Below are 16,463 nucleotides of genomic sequence, written 5' to 3'. Positions count from 1 at the left end.
CTTTATTGAGTTTCTTTCTAGATGTTCTGTCCTTCACCAAAAGTGGTGTGTTGAAGTCTGCTGCTATTACTGTGGAACTATCTATTTATCTTTTCAATGCCGTTAGAATTTGTTTTACGTATTTTGGAGCCCTGTTGTTGGGTGTGTATATATTTATTATAGTTATGTCCTCCGGGTATATTGACCCTTTGATCATTATATAGTGTCCTTCCTTATCCTTTGTGGTGGATTTTGCTTTAAAGTCTATTTTCTCAGAGATAAATATTGCCACTCCTGCTCTTTTTTGGCTATTATTTGCTTGATATATTTTTTCCATCCTTTGAGTTTTAGTTTGTTTCTTTGTGTCTAAGGCGTGTCTCTTGTCTTAAGCTGGGTTCTCTAGCGAAGTAAAACCAGTAAAGTATATAAATATATGCATAGAGAGATTTATATCAAGGAAATGGCTCATGTGATTGTAGAGGCTAGAAAGTTCCAAGTCTGTGGGTCAGGATAGAGACCTCTCCTGCTTCACGTAGCCATAGAGGCTGTTGAACCCAACATCAGCAGGTCAGAGAGCAGGGCTCTTGCTCACAGGATGCAAAGATGGATGAATCCCAAAATCGGCAGGCAAGACAGAAGGTAAGCTAACTAGCTCAAGTCCCAAGAACGAGAGGTCAGATGAACAAGAGCCAGTTGCTGGATTCAGATAGAGCAAAAGCCCATGAGCCCTGCCAGAATGTCCACTTATAGTCGATGCACGCCACACACTTGAGGAAGCTCTCTTTCAACTGATTGTGTACTCACAGCAGATCCCATCATGGAGGTGATCCCATTATATGAAATCTCATCATGGAAGTGATCACAACGTCATTTGACTACCAAACTATATGATAACTGCCAAACCACTGAGAATCATGGCCCAGCCAAGTTGACACACATTCTTGACCATCACAACAGCATATAGATAGATCCTTTTTTTTAAATCCATTTTACCACTCTCTGTCTTTTTGCTTGTCCATTTAGGCCATTTACTTTCAGTGTAATTATTGATAGGTATGAGTTTACTGCTGTCATTTTGATTTTTTTTTTGGGTGTGATATTGATGTTTTCTTTTTTCCACTTCATTTTCTGTGCTGATTTTTTTTGTTTATGTATTTTTTCATCTCTTTCATTATTGTTGATTTTGTATTTGTTGAATCTTTATGTTTTTTCTTCTTTTTTATTTTGATGGATAGGTTTGTTAGCTTCTTTTGTGGTTACCATGAAATCTACCTTTATTTTTCTAAGTTCAAACTAGTCTTTTATTTCCTGATATCACCTTGGCTTCCTCTCCATTTGAAAGTTCTATGACTACACCTTTTAGTCCCTCTTTTTTGTTTTGACCTTGTCATCTTTAAGATATTGATGTCTTTGGTTCCCTATTTTCAGTGTATTAGCTTTGTTTTGTTTTTGTGAATTCCCTATCTGGGTTGGTATCTGGTTGACCTTTCCTGTGTCCTCCTCTTAGCTTGTTGTCTGATGTTGTTGGTTCTCTAACCAGAGGACTCCCTTTAACATTTCTTGTAATTTTGGTTTGTTTTTTTTTAAAAATCCCTTAATTTCTGGTTATCTGGAAATGACCTAATTTTGTCATTGTATTTGAGAAATAATTTTGCTAGACATATAATTAATGGCTGGCAATTGTTTTCCTTCTAGGCTTTATATATGTCATCCCATTGCCTTCTTGCCTGCATTGTTTCTGCTGAATAATTAGAGCTTATTCTTATTGGTTCTCCTTTGTAAGTGACTTTTCATTTATCCCTATTTGCTGTCAGGATTCCCTCTTTGTCTTTGGTTTTGGCAAGTTTGATTATGATATGTCTTGGTTACTTTCTTTTGGGGTCTATCCTGTATGAGTTTTGTTGAGCTTCTTGGATAGATATCTTCTCGTCTTTCATGATATTAGGGAAGTTTTCTGTCAGCAAATCTTTAACAATTATCTCTGTGTTTTCCATTACCTTCCCCTGGTTCAGGTATTCTGAGCACTCTTAGATTTTTCCTCTAAATATTATCCTACATAATTCTTAGGCTTTCTTCATTTTTTTTCCTGATTTTTCCTCAAACAAGGGATTTATCTTCAACCTCACTGATTCTGACTTCATTGTCTCATTTCTGCTCCCATGAACTTCTCTTGAGATGTCTAATCCTGCAATTTTATTGTTAATCTTTTGGATTTCTAGTTGCTCTTTTTGTATTGTTTCCATCAGCATGTTTATTCTGTCGTTTTGTTCTTCTATTGTTTTCCTGGATTCTTCTATTGCTTTGTCTGTGTGTTCCTCGGTTTGATCTGTGGTTTGCATAATCTCCTTCTTGATCTCTTGGAGAGCTCTGTATGTTAGTCTTTTGAATTCTTTATCAGGTAGTTCCATCGCCTTTTCTTCCTCTGGCAGTTTTTCTGGTTCTTTATTTTGGTTGCTTGCTGGAGCCATCTTATCCTGCTTCTTTATGTGATTTGATACTGACTGTTGTCTCTGAGGCATCAATAAGTTATTATATTTATTTATTGTATTTTCATTTACTGCATCTTGTATTTTTGTTTTGTTTTGATATGTCCAAGTAGAATGGGTATGTGTGCTACGCTGGTCGTTGGTGTCACTGAAATTCTCACTTCCTCTCTCCAGGTGGTCATATCAGCTACTAGATCTGTGAGCCTGGGAATCTGTTCACTGTTCTTGCAGGGGTGCTAAAGATATAGGTGAAGGTTTTTGGTGAGGTGATGAATCTGTCCTGCTGGTCACCTGGCTGAGGGTGCAGGGGTGTTCTCCCTGGTCATTGGGTAGGGTGTTGTGTGTGTACTCCACCACTTAGTGGTTGGTCAGGGTGCAGGTGGCCAGGTCGTTGGTCATTGAGTGTGTGGTGTGGAGATTCTCACCCATAGCCCTGGGCTCACAGGGGTGTGTGGAGGTGTTCGGAGCAGGCACAGGTCTCTGGTTGCAGTGGGGTGTGATGTGGGGGCAAGGCAGGGGGCTATCGGCTGTCCCCAGGTACCCAGAAGAAGTGCGTGCCTCTGTCCTCTTGAGCACCTAGTGGCAGGAGTAGAGCAGCTGGTCCTCGGGCACCTGATACCGTTAGCTGGAGGGATTGGGAGGCACCACTAATTCTCAGACCTCTGTCATGGGTGACTAGATGGTGACTAGTAGGTGGTATTGCCAGCTCTCAGGCCCCCAGTGTGGGTAGGTGAATCCCCATCTTAGAGGGTGGGAGGTATTGAATGTTACAAATCTGCAGCTCCCACTTGGCAGCTGCAGGTGAAAATAGGTTTCAGGTGGATGCCCTGCCCATTTCATCCTAATGAGGGTGTGCTGTGCCAGACTGGCCTACAAGATGCTGGTCCCAGTAATGGGGGGGGATGAAAGGCACTGCAAGTCCACAGACCCCTTATGCCAGTGACTGGGGGAGGGAGTGGGAGCCTACGGACTCAGCTGTGAGTTCCTGGATTAGGGGGTGTGGTGTTATTGATTGCTGCAGGACTGGTATCAGAGTTGGGAGGGGGATGGATGAGGATAAGGGAGTGCTTCTCAGCTGTGGAGCTCTGGTTGGGAGAAGGGTTATGGTGCACCTGCGGTTGTTTAGGATCTTGCACTTAACTTTTGCAGGTCTGGTGTTTCCCCTGTTTGGTTCTGGAGGTGCAGGCAGATTTGTTGCTGCTTGGCTGCATCAGATGAGGTTGGTTTCAGCTTGAGATGTTGTGCTTGCCTCAGCCTGTGTATGCTGTGCAGATTCAGCTATCAGGATGCCAGTGATCCCGCGATCCGTAATTCCCTGTTTCAGCTGTTTTTGAATTGTTTTTCCTTCTACCTTTCGCTCAGTCTGATTCTTCAGCTTTGTATTTGATGACTAGGGTTCCTAGATTGTCATATGTATTCAATTCAGTTGTTTTTTTAGATCTTTGTTCTAAGAGGGATGACACGAAGCGTCTTACTATTCTACCATCTGGGCCCTGCCTGTGGGTGCCATTTTTTTTCACTATCTTAGGTGTCTTAGTTTTTTCCCTCCTCCAAAAACTATCTCATTGAAAGGATATTATTTTGGAATTAAGATGACTAAGGAAAAAGAGCTACCAATAGCCATTATAGAGATACGCTATAGCTCCTTTGTCAAAAGTTTTCAACTTAGCTACTACTTTTCCAAAGAGAGTTTTACTGTTATTTTTGTTTACTTTGTTTTGTTTTGTTTCATTTTAATAGGCATCAGTTACTTAGTTTTATTTTACCTCCAGTCTAAGATGCTAGCCTCATTCTAGTTTCTTCAGGTATTCTTGTTGTTAGGTGCCATTGAGTCGATTTTAACTTATAGCGAACCCATGCGACAGAGTATAACTGCCCGACTGGGTTTTCTAGGCTGTAGTCGTTATGGGATCAGATCACCAGATCTTTCTTTGGTGGAGCTCTGGATGGGTTTGAACTGCCAACCTTTCAGTTAGCAGCTGAGTGCTTAACCATTTCTCCACCAGGGTACAGACATTTTCAAATTCAGCATAACCCGTACTCCCCTCATATTCTCTCTCAAACATAGCGGATCCCAGGACTTGTCATAATATATGTTATATTTTTCCTGTTTCTACACTATTTCTTTGGGAGCTCCTTTAAGATTCGTATTGTATTGACTCCCCTTAGAAACACCAGGCACATTATACCTGCTTACATAAGAGGGAACTCATATGTGGGTTTATGTTAACCTTTAAACTGAACACACACACACACACACAAAACACAAGAGTCTATTTTAAAAAGTTATAGATTTATAGAAAAATTAAGAACATAGTACATAGCATTCCTTTATTTTCCCCCATTATTAACATCTTACATTGATATGATACACTTGTTACAATTAATAAATCAATATTGATATATTAACTAAAGTCTATAGCTTTATTCAGATTTTCTTAGTTTTTACCTACTGTTGTTTTTCGGTTCTAGGATCCCATCCAGGTTGGCACATTACATTTAGCTATTATGTTTCTTTAGGATCCTCTTGGGTTTGACAATTTCTCAGATTTCCTTTTTTTTCTTTTAATGACCTTGACAGTTTTGAGAACTGGTCAGGTGTTTTGTAGGCTGACCCTCTATTGGAATTTTTCTCATGTTTCCCTCATGACTGAGGTTATGGGTTTTCAGGAGAAAGACTACAAAAGTAAAGTGCCATTTTCATCTCATTATATCAAGGATAAGGAGCCCTGGTGATGCAATGGTTAAGTGTCTGGTTGTTAACTAACAGATAAGAGGTTCAAACATACCCAGTGGTTCCATGAGAAAAAAGAGCTGGTGATCTGCTCCTGTACAGATTATAGCCTAGGAAACCCTCTGGGGCAGTTCTACTCTGTCATATAGGGTTGCTATGAGTTGGAATAGACTTGATGGCACACAACAACAATAATATATCAAGGATACATCCTATCAGCATGATTATCACTGGTGATATTGACCTTGATCTCCTGTCTGAGGTAGTATTTGTCAAGTTTCTTCACTATAAGTTTACTCTTCTACCCCCTTTCCACACTGTACTCTTTGGAAAGAAGTCACTATGCAAAGCCCTCACTGAAGGAGTTGGAGTTGTGCTCCCCCTCCTTGAGGTGGAAGTATCTACATAAATTATTTGGAATTCTTCTACACTGGAGATTTGTTTTTTCCTCCCCCATTTATTATTCAGTCATTTATTAATATCCTTATAGACTCATGGATATTTCTTTTATACTTTGCATTACAATCTAAAGCTACTTTATTTTGTTGCTTAAATTGTTCCAGCTTTGGTTATTGGGAGCTCTTTCAGTTGGTTATTGTTCCCCATAGTCATACCCCCAAAAATGCGGGATGTTTTTTATTTTTGAGTACTTCCTTAATCTTTAGCACTACAAGATACTCCAGGCTTATATATTTCCTGCTCCAGTAGAATCAGTCATTTCTCCAAGAATCCCTTGTTCCTTTTATTAGAGAATGATGCTGGAATCCAAGATCTGGACACTAGGAGTGCTTGTTGCTATGAGGTGTCATTCCTTTTAGGCCCTCTCAGCTGAAAGAGCAACGACATATATGCTAACTCATGAATATACACACATCTATAAAGAATTATATATATAACCATCTGTATCTATATAAAGCTAAATATGAGTTCTTACTGATGGCTCCAACTATAATCTGCTACACGTGAATCATTCTAGTCTTTCTCCTTGTTTATCTGTGAATTCCAACTCCCATTGGGAGAAACCTGACTCCCACCATCTCTCATCCATTTACTTAATTGCTCAATTCCAGTATACATGTAAAAGAATATCCAAATAGTTAACTCATACCGCTGTGGGAAGCAAATTTATCAACTAAACTACAGTGCTCGTGTGCACGTTCTTTTGCCCTTTGCCTCATAGGATCCACTCCTTGCCAAAGTTACTTAGGTCAGCACCTTACTCCTCATATCCTTCAGTGTGGCAGTTTCAAGCATTTATAATAAAACTAGGTTCTCTTGTCACAGCTTGGAGCAGTGGTGGTGCAGTGGTTAAGAACTTGGCTGCTAACCAAAAGGTCAACAGTTCAAATTCACCAGCCACTTGTTGGAAACCCTATGGGGCAGTTCTACTCTGTTCCATAAGGTCGCTGTAAGTTGGAATTGACTCAGCAGCAATGGGATTTTGGTGTTACAGTTTGCATTCCTTCTTCAAACCCCCTGACCTCCTAAATAATTTTTTAACTGTAAACATTAGAGTTCATGCTTTGTGCTGTATAGTTCTATCAGTTTTGACAAATGCATAACATCACGTATCCACCATTACAGTGACATACAGAATGGTGTCACTGCCCTAAAAATCCCTGTGTGCTCACCTATTCAGCCCTCTCCTCTCCCCCAAAGTCCCTGGAAACCACTGATATTTTTACTGTCTCTATAGCTTTGTGTAGGGGCCTTGGTGGCAGTGGTTAAGCACTTGGATGCTAACCAAAAGGTCGGTCGTTTGAACCCACAAGCAGCTCCACAGGAGAAAGATGTGCAATCTGCTTCCATAAAGATTTACAGCCTTTGAATCCCTATAGGGAAATTCTACTCTGTCCTATAGGGACGCTGGGAGTCGGAATAGACTTGGTGGCAAAATCAGTAAGCAAGTTACTCACCAGCTTATATTAAGCAAGGTATGCACGGGCTTACTTGTGTTTACTTACTATAGATTGGTAATCCCTCCCTGGGCAAGGGACCCAGATGGCATGTTCAGAGCTAATAAGGCCCACTGAGGTAAGTGAGGGTCATTCCAACCGTAGCAGGAACTCTAGCTACATGTGCCACTTCTAGGGAAGGGGTCTCAGCCATTGGCCTGGAGTCAGAACAGGGCCCTTGCCTGGAGGGTGTGAAGTTGCCAAGGACTACCAGCTGGAAGTAGATAGAATGGAAACAAGCAGCTGGACCCTGGGGCTTGGGGCTTGGAGCAGAGACTTGAAGGACTCAGTAGTTGACACCTGGAAGCTTAGTTTAGTATACCTCCAGGGTTGTCAAAGCAGGAGACCAAAAAGCTAGTGAGGGAACCCCAGGTCAGTCTGAGCAGCTTATAGGAGGACTCCTAAGTTGGAAAACTTGCTGGACCAGGTTTTTTCTCTTAAAGAGACCAGTACAATAGAGTCTATAACACCTGGGTGAACTGGCTAGATGAACTGGCCCTAGCATGAGAGGAAGGAACAGTGGTATTGGGCATGTTACCCATCTGAACCAGGATAGTTGGCTCACAAGGGAGGACTTGATCGTGGGAAGTTGGCACACACACACAAAAAAAAAAATCCAGAGAGCAGATCCCAAGACACACTCAACAGGAAGTTTAACTGAATTCTCAGTAACATCTATTACAAAAACACAGCTCCTTAAATTCCCCACATCCCAGGCTGGGCTGGACCTGGTTGTGACTTTGCCGAGGGAAGAAGAAATAAGGAATTTGAGGGCAGGGGGACAGGCATGACTTCACAGACATTCTCATAAGTGATGGAGATTAGAAAGTTCAGATGGTACGGGTCCTTGCTACAGACATCCATGCATTCTGGGTCTGCAGAATACAACAGTCTCCTGTGACCTGTGCCTTCTAGGTTTGCTCAAGCTGTAAACAGAAATTATGTCCTATAAATACAATAGTTTGCTCAAGCTGTAAACAGGAATTATGTCCTATAGCTTGGTCCCTATCTAGCTCTAGCCTCATCTCCCATCTTCTGCCTCATGCTTGACCCTCTTGTAATGCCACGCACCTGGGCCATCTCAAGCAGTGAACCAGTCTCCAGGTTTCAACTCACCTCTCCCTAGTCAGGAGTGACTGTCCTACTCACAATGTCAAAGCTCCCCACTGCCTACAGGGCAAAGCTTATGCTCATCTAGCATGGCCAAGGAAAGCCTTCTCTGATCTGGCCTCTCTGATATTTGTTATTTCCAGGTTTTTTGATTTGTGCCAGTAATGCCAGGGTGAAACGGTATCTCGTTGTTTTGATTTGCATTTCTCTAATGACTAGTGATCCCAAGCATTTCCTCATGTGTCTGTTGGCTACATGAATGTCTTCTTTGGTGAAGTGTCTGTTCATTTCCTTTGCCCATTTTTAAATTGGATTATTTGTCTTTTTGTTGTGGAGGTGTTGGATTTTCCTGTAGATTTTAGAGATTAGATATTTGTCCGATTTGTAATAACCAAATTTTTTTTCCCAGTCTGTAAGTTCTCTTTTTACTCTTGTGGTGAAGTCTTTTGATGAGCATACGTGTTTAATTTTTAGAAGATCCCAGTTATCTAGTTTATCTTCTGGAGTTTGTGTGTTGTTGGTTATGGTTTATATCCTGTTAATGTTGTGTATTAGGGTCTCTAGCGTTTATCCTATTTTTTCTTCTATGAACTTATGGTTTTTGGCTTTATATTTAGGTCTTTGATCAATTTTGAATTAGTTTTTTGTGTATGATGTGAGTTATGGGTCCTGTTTCATTTTTTTTGCAGATGGATATCCAGTTTTGCCAGCACCATTTGTTAAAAAGACTGTCTTTTCCCTATCTGATGGACTTTAGGCCCTTGTCAAAGATCAGGTGACCATAGGTGGATGGATTTACAAATGAGTTCTCAATTCTGTTCCATTGGTCAATGTATCTGTTGGTGTACCAGTACCAAGCTGTTTTAACTACCGTAGCTGTATAGTAGGTTCTGCAGTCAGGTAGTGCGAGTCGTCCTACTTTATTCTTCTTCTTGAATAGTGCTTTACTTATCCAGGGTTTCTTCCCTTTCCATATAAAGTTAATAATTAGTTTTTCTATCTCTTTAAAGAACGTTGTTGGTATTTGGATCTAGATTGCATTGTATTTGTAAATCTCTTTGGGTAGAATTGTCATTTTCACAATATTGAAACATACCTATCCATGAACACGGTATGTTTTTCCATTTACTTAGATCTCTTTTGGTTTCTTGCAGTAGTTTTTTGTACTCTTTTACATCTCTGGTTAGTTTTATTCCTAAGTGTTTTATTTTTTTTCGGGACTATTATAAATGGTATTGTTCTCCAGATTTCCTTTTTAATCATTCTCTTTATTGGTGTACAGGAATCCAATAGATTTTTGTACGTTTATCTTGTATCCTGATACTCTGCTGAATCTTTCTATTATTTCCAGTAGTTTTTTCGTGGAGTCATTTGGGTTTTCTATGTATAGTATCATATCATCCACAGATAAGGACAGTTTAACTTCTTCATTAACAATTTGGATGCCCTTTATTTCTTTTTCTTGCCTTATTGCTCTAGCTAGGACTTCCAGCACAATGTTAAATAGGAGTGGTGATAAAGGGCATCCTTATCTTGTTCCTGTTCTCAACGGGAGTGTATTCAGTCTCCCTCCATTAAGAATGATGTTGACTGTTGGTTTTGCATAGATGTCCTTTATTATGTTGAGGAATTTCCCTTCGGTACCTACTTTATTGAGAGTTTTTATCAAGAATGGGGGTTGGACTTTGTTGAATGCTTTTTCTGTGTCGATTGAAATGATCATGTGATTTTTTTTCTTTCCTTTTATTTGTGTGGTGGATTACATTGATTGATTTTCTAATGTTGAACCATCCTTGCATACCTGGTATGAATCCTACTTAGTCGTGGTGTATTATTTTTTTGATATGATGCTGAATTCTATTGGCTAGAATTTTGTTGAGAATTTTTCAAAGTATTTTCATGAGAGATATTGGTCTGTAATTTTCTTTTTTTTGTGGTGTCTTTGCCTGGCTTTGTTATCAGGGTTATGCTGGCTTCATAGAATGAATTCAGAGGTGTCGCTTCCTTTTCTATGTTCTGAAATAGTTTGAGTAGTACTGTGTAAGCTCTTCTCTGAATGTTTGGTAGAATTCTCCGTGAAGCCATCTGGGCCAGGGCTTTTTTTCTGGTTGTTGGAAGTGTTTTTATTACCTTTTCAATCTCTTCTCTTGTTATGGGTCTGTTCAAATTTTCAAAGTCTCTTTGTGTTAGTTTGGGTAGGTAGTATGTTTCTAGAAATTTGTCTGTTTACTCTAGGTTTTCAAATTTGTTAGAGTATAGTTTTTCATAATACTCTGTTATGATCCTTTTTATTTCATTTGGGTCTGTTGTATTGTAGCTGACTATTTTTTGCCTAGGTCTATTTCTGGACTCTGTATTGTGTTCTGTTGATCTATGTGTCTGTTTTTGCACCAGTACAATGCTGTTTTGATTATTATAACTTCAAAGTAAGTCTTGAAGTCAGGTATTGTCAGTCTGCCAATTTTATTCTTCAGTATTGTTTTAGCCTTTCCATATAAACTATGGAATCAGTTTGTTGATATTGACCAAATATCTTGCCGGGATTTTGATTGGGATTCCATTGAATCTATAGCTCAAGTTGGGAAAAAATGATATTTAAACAATATTGAGTCTTCAAATCTGTGAAAGCAGAATATATATTTATTTAGATTTTTTTCTTTCATCAGAGATTTGTAATTTTCCACATATATATCCTTTAGATATTTTGTTAAATTTATACCTAAGAATTTTTTTTAAAAATTTGCTGCTATTATAAATATATTGCATTTTAAGTTTCAAATTCCAATTTTTCATTGTTGGTATATAGGAAAGCAATTAACTTTTGTATACTGACTTTGTATACTATGACCTTTCTATAATTATCGCTTGTTAGTACCAGGAGATTTTTTGTTGATTCTTTGTGATTTACTACATAAACCATCTTATGAACAAAAAGTTTTATTTCTTCCTTTTTTCAATCTGTATAACTTTTCTTCTCCTATTGCATCAGCTAGGGTTTGCACTATGATGTTGAATAGGAGTAGTGAAAGGAGATAACCTTGCCTTGTTCCCGATGTTAAGAAGAAAGTATTCATTTTATCACTGTTTAAGTATGACGTTAGCTGTAGATTTTATGTAGATGTTGTTTATTAAGTTGAGATAGTTTCCAACTACTTTTAGTTTTCTGAGAGGTTTTTTTAACATCATGAATGGGTGTTTGATTTTTTAAAATGTCTTTTCTATTTCAATTGATATGATTATGGAATTTTTTTCTTTAACCTGTTGATATGGTGGAAAATGTTGATTGATTTTGAAATGCTGAGCATTTGCATACTTGAAATAAATCCAAGTTGGTCATGGTGTGTAATTCTTTTTATACATTGTTGGATTCAATTTGCTAATATTTTGTTAAGGATTTTTGCATCTATGTTCATGAGAGATAACTAGTCTGTAGTTTTCTTTATTGCATTGTTTTTGTATGATTTTAATTAGGATAATACAGGCCTCTGAGTCCTGTGTGTTGCAAATGGTTAAGCACTCCACTACTAACTGAAAGGTTGGCCATTTGAACCCTCCCAAGGTGCCTTGGAAGACAGGCCCGACGATCTACTTCCAAAAGGTCACAGCATTGAAAAGCCTGTGGAGTGGTTCTTCTCTGCATATATGAGTTGCCATGAGTCATAATCAACTTCATGGCAACTAACAACAACATGGTTGGCCTCATATATTCTACTTTCTACAGGAAATTCCAGGACACTTAAGTGTGCTCATGAAGAACGTATACATAGACCAAGAGGCAGTCATTCGAACAGAACAAGGGGATACTGCATGCTTTAAAGTCGGGAAAGGTGTACGTCAGGGTTGTATCCTTTCACGATACTTATTCAATCTGTATACTGATCAAATAATCTGAGAAGCTGGACTATATGAAGAAGAATGCAGCATCAAGATTGGAGAAAGACTTATTAACAACTTGCAATATGCAGATGACACAACCTTGCTTGCTGAAAGTGAAGAGAACTTGAGGCACTTACTGATGAAGATCAAAGACTACACTTCAATATGGGTTATGCTGCAATATAAAGAAAACGAAAATTCTCACAACTGGAACAATAAACAACATCATGATGAATGGGGAAAAAGATTGAAGTTGTCAAAGGTTTCATTTTACTTGGATCTGCAATCAACGCCCATGTCATTTTACTTGGATCCATAATCAACGCCCATGGAAGCAGCAGTCAAGAAATCAGACAACGTATTGCGTTGGGCAAATCTGCTGCAAAAGACCTTTTTAAAGTGTTGAAAAGCAATGATGTCACTTTGAGGACTAAGGTATGCCTGACCTAAGCCATGGTAATTTCAATCACTTCATATGCGTATGAAAGCTGGAAGATGAATAAGGAACACTGAAGAATAATTGATGCCTTTGAATTATGGTTTTGGCAAAGAATATTGAATATACTATGGCTTGCCAGAAGAACAAACAAATGTGTCTTGGAAGAAGTACAGCCAGAATGTTCTGTAGAAGCCAGGATGGCGAGATTTCATCTTATATACTTTGTACATGTTTTCAGGAGGGACAAGTCCCTGGAGAAGGACAGCATGCTTAATAAAGTAGAGGGTCAGCTACAAAAAGAAGACCCTCAACGAAACGGATTGACACAGCGGGTGCAAGGACGACCTCAAGCAAAGCAACAATTGTGAGGATGGCACAAGCGGACATGGAACCAGGGATATCATTGCTGATGTCCAATGGATCTTGGCTGAATGCAGAGAATACCAGAATGATGTTTACCTGTGTTTTATTGACTACGCAAAGGCTTTCAACTGTGTGGATCATAACAAATTATGGATAACAGAAGAATGGGAATTCCAGAACACTTAATTGTGCTCATAAGCAACCTATAGATAGACCAAGACATAGACCAAGAGGCAGTCTTTCTAACAGAACAAGGGGATACTGCGTGGTTTAAAGTCAAGAGAGGTGTGTGTTGAGGTTGTATCCTTTCACCATACTTATTCAATCTGTTTGCTGAACAAATAATCTGAGAAGCTGGACTATATGAAGAAGAACATGGCATCAGGATTGGAGGAAGATTCATTAACAACCTCTGATATGCAAATGAAACCACCTTGATTGCTGAAAGTGAAGAGGACTTGAAGCACTTACTGATGAAGACCAAAGACTACAGCCTTCGGTGTGAATTACACCTCAACATGAAGAAAACAAAAATCCTCACAAAAGGACCAATAATCACTATCATGATAAATGGAGAAAAGTTTGAATTTGTGAAGGATTTCATTTTACTTGGATCTACAATCAACATTCATGGAAGCAGCAGTCAAGAAATCAGACAATGTACTGAGTTGGGCAAATCTGCTGCAGAAGATCTCTTTAAAGTGTTAAAAAGCAAAGATGTCACCTTGAAGACTTTAGGTGCACTTGACCAAAGCCATGATGTTTTCAATTGCCTCGTATGCATGCGAAAGCTGAACGAAGACCAAAGAAGAATTGATGCCTTTGACCTGTGGTGTTAGTGAAGAGTATTGAATATACCCTGACCTGCCAAAAGAATGAACAAGTCTACCTTGGAAGAAGTACAACCAGAATGCTCCTTAGAAGCGTGGATGATGAGACTATGTCTCACATATTTTGATATGTTATCAGGAGAGATCAGTCGCTGGAGAAGGACATCATGCTTGGTAGAGGGTCAGGAAAAAAGAGGAAGACCCTCAGTGAGATGGATTGACACAGTGGCTGCAACAATGGGCTCAAGCATAACAATGATCATGAGGATGGCACAGGACCGGGCAGTGTTTCATTCTGTTGTGCACAGGGTGGCAATGAGTCAGAAACGACTCAATGGCACCTAACAAAAACAGCAAGAAAGGGTGGAATGTTATGGATTGAATTATATCCTTGAAATTCTGTGTTGGAATCATAACCCTTATACCTGTGGATATAATCCTGTTTGGAAATATGGTTTTCTTTTATGTAAATGAGGCCATACCAGATTAGGGTGTGTACTAAATTTAATCACTTCTGACTTGTAAAAAAATCAGATTAAAACAGGGCTTCAATCTGATTCTACCATGTTCAGTCATGGCCAAAGAAGCGCCACCAGTAAAGACCTGAGTTTTAAGTTAAGGTGAATTGAAAAGATAGCTGAAACAGGAAAATTACGGATCTAAGCCCTACTAGAAACTTAATCTCCCTCTTAGAGAACAAGGGAAGCGTATGCACTGGATAGCAACCAAATCAAATCTCTTGCGTTTGGATTTTGAGGGCAGTCTGAAGCTGCATTGCTCAACTCAAAGATGCCGGAGCCCTGCTTAAAAATGGTGGCATCCCACTCAAAGATGGCTGCCAACTGCACAGCTTGAATGTTGCTCTACTACAGGCCTGCCAAAAATTCGATCTCACGCATCAGGCTCCTGAAAGGGCTCACTATGCCTCTTACGAGTCTCGCATTCCAGAGCTTCTACCTGTAATTTTTCCCGTTCCAGGTACTGTGCAAAATCTGCGAAATTGTAAAACTTCATGTCTGTTCCTGTTTCACTTAATTGGCCATGACTGAACTGGTTTGAACTGGTTTGAACCTCTGGATCAAAAACAGAGACATACACTCACTGGGAAAATTGACACCATGTGAGTATCATGTCTAACCAAGGAACGGTTAAGTGCTATACTGCAAGCCAAAAGGCTGGCAGTTCGAACCCACAAAATGGTTCCATGGGATAAAAACCTGGTGATATGCTTGAGTAAAGATTGCAGCCAAGAAAACCCTATGGGGCAGTTCTAATCTGTCACATGGGGTTGTTATGAGTTGAAATTGACTAAATGGCACCCAACAACAACATCAACCTAAAAGCAAGGAATAAGCATAGCCAAGACACCATTTTGGACTTTTAACCTCCAGAACGGTGAGATAATAAATTTCTGTTCTTTAAAGCCATCCACTTGTGGTATTTCTGTTACAGCAGCACTAGATAACTAAGACAGAGGTAATATCAGAGTAGGGTGGATCCTAAACCTAATCAATTGTGAGCTATAAAAAGAAAAAAAGACACAGGGATACACACAAGGGGAAGATGACAACAGATGATGAAGACAGATACAAACCCAAGAATGTCAAGAATCCCTCGCAGCTACCGGAAACTGAAATAGACAAGGAAGGACTCCGTCTACAGCCATGGTCTGAATTTGGGCTTCTAGCCTCCTGAATTGTAAGAAAATAAATTTCTGTTCTTTAAAGCCACCCACTTGTGGTATTTGTGTTACAGTAGCGTTAGGTACCTAAGACAGTGTTTGAAGTGGTATCTCATGGTGGTTTTGATTTCTATTTCCCTAATGACTAGTGGGGAAAACCTGGTGGTGTAGTGGTTAAGAGTTCAGCTGCTAACCCAAAGGTCAGCAGTTTGAATCCACCAGGCACTCCTTGGAAACCCTATGGGGCAGTTCTGTTCTGTCCTCTAGGGTCACCATGAGTTGTAATTGACTCGACAGCAACTGGTTTTGTTTTTGGTTAATGACTAGTGATGTTGAACATCTTTTCATGTAGTTATTGGCCATTTGTATATAATTTTTTGAGAAACATCTATTCAAGTCCTTTGTCCATTTTTTAAAAAAATTGGGTCTTTTTGTTCTTGAGATTTAGGGGTACTTTATATGTTTTGGAGCCCTGCTGGTGCAGTGGTTGAGAGTTTGGCTGCTAACCAAAAGTTCGGCAGTTCAAATCCACCAACCGCTCCTTGGAAACCCTAAGGGGCAGTTCTACTCTGTCCTATAGGGTCTCTATGAGTCAGAATCGACTTTATGGCAACAAGTTTGGTTTTGGGTTTTATATATTTTGGATTTCGTGCCTTTATAAGATATATGGTTTCCCAATATTTTCTCCCATCCTGTAGGTTGTCTTTTCACTTTGTAGATAGTCATTTGATGCACAAAAGCCTTTAATTTTGATGAAGTCCAATTTATCTATTTTATCTTTTGTTGCTTGTGCTTTTGGTGTCATATCTAAGAATAGATTGTTGAATATAAAGTCATGAAGAATTATCTCTACATTTTCATATTAAGAGTTTAAGGTTGTAGCTTTTATATTTAAATAGTGGATCCACTTTGAGTTAATCTTGTATATTTTGTGATGTAGGGGTCCAACTTCATTGTTTTGCATGCCAAAATCCAGTTGTCTCAGCATCATTTGTTGAAGAGACAATTCT

The sequence above is a fragment of the Trichechus manatus genome, unplaced genomic scaffold (assembly GCF_000243295.1).
Source record: "Trichechus manatus latirostris isolate Lorelei unplaced genomic scaffold, TriManLat1.0 scaffold00070, whole genome shotgun sequence".
Taxonomy (NCBI): Eukaryota; Metazoa; Chordata; class Mammalia; order Sirenia; family Trichechidae; genus Trichechus; species Trichechus manatus.
This window is presented reverse-complemented; position numbering follows the sequence as displayed.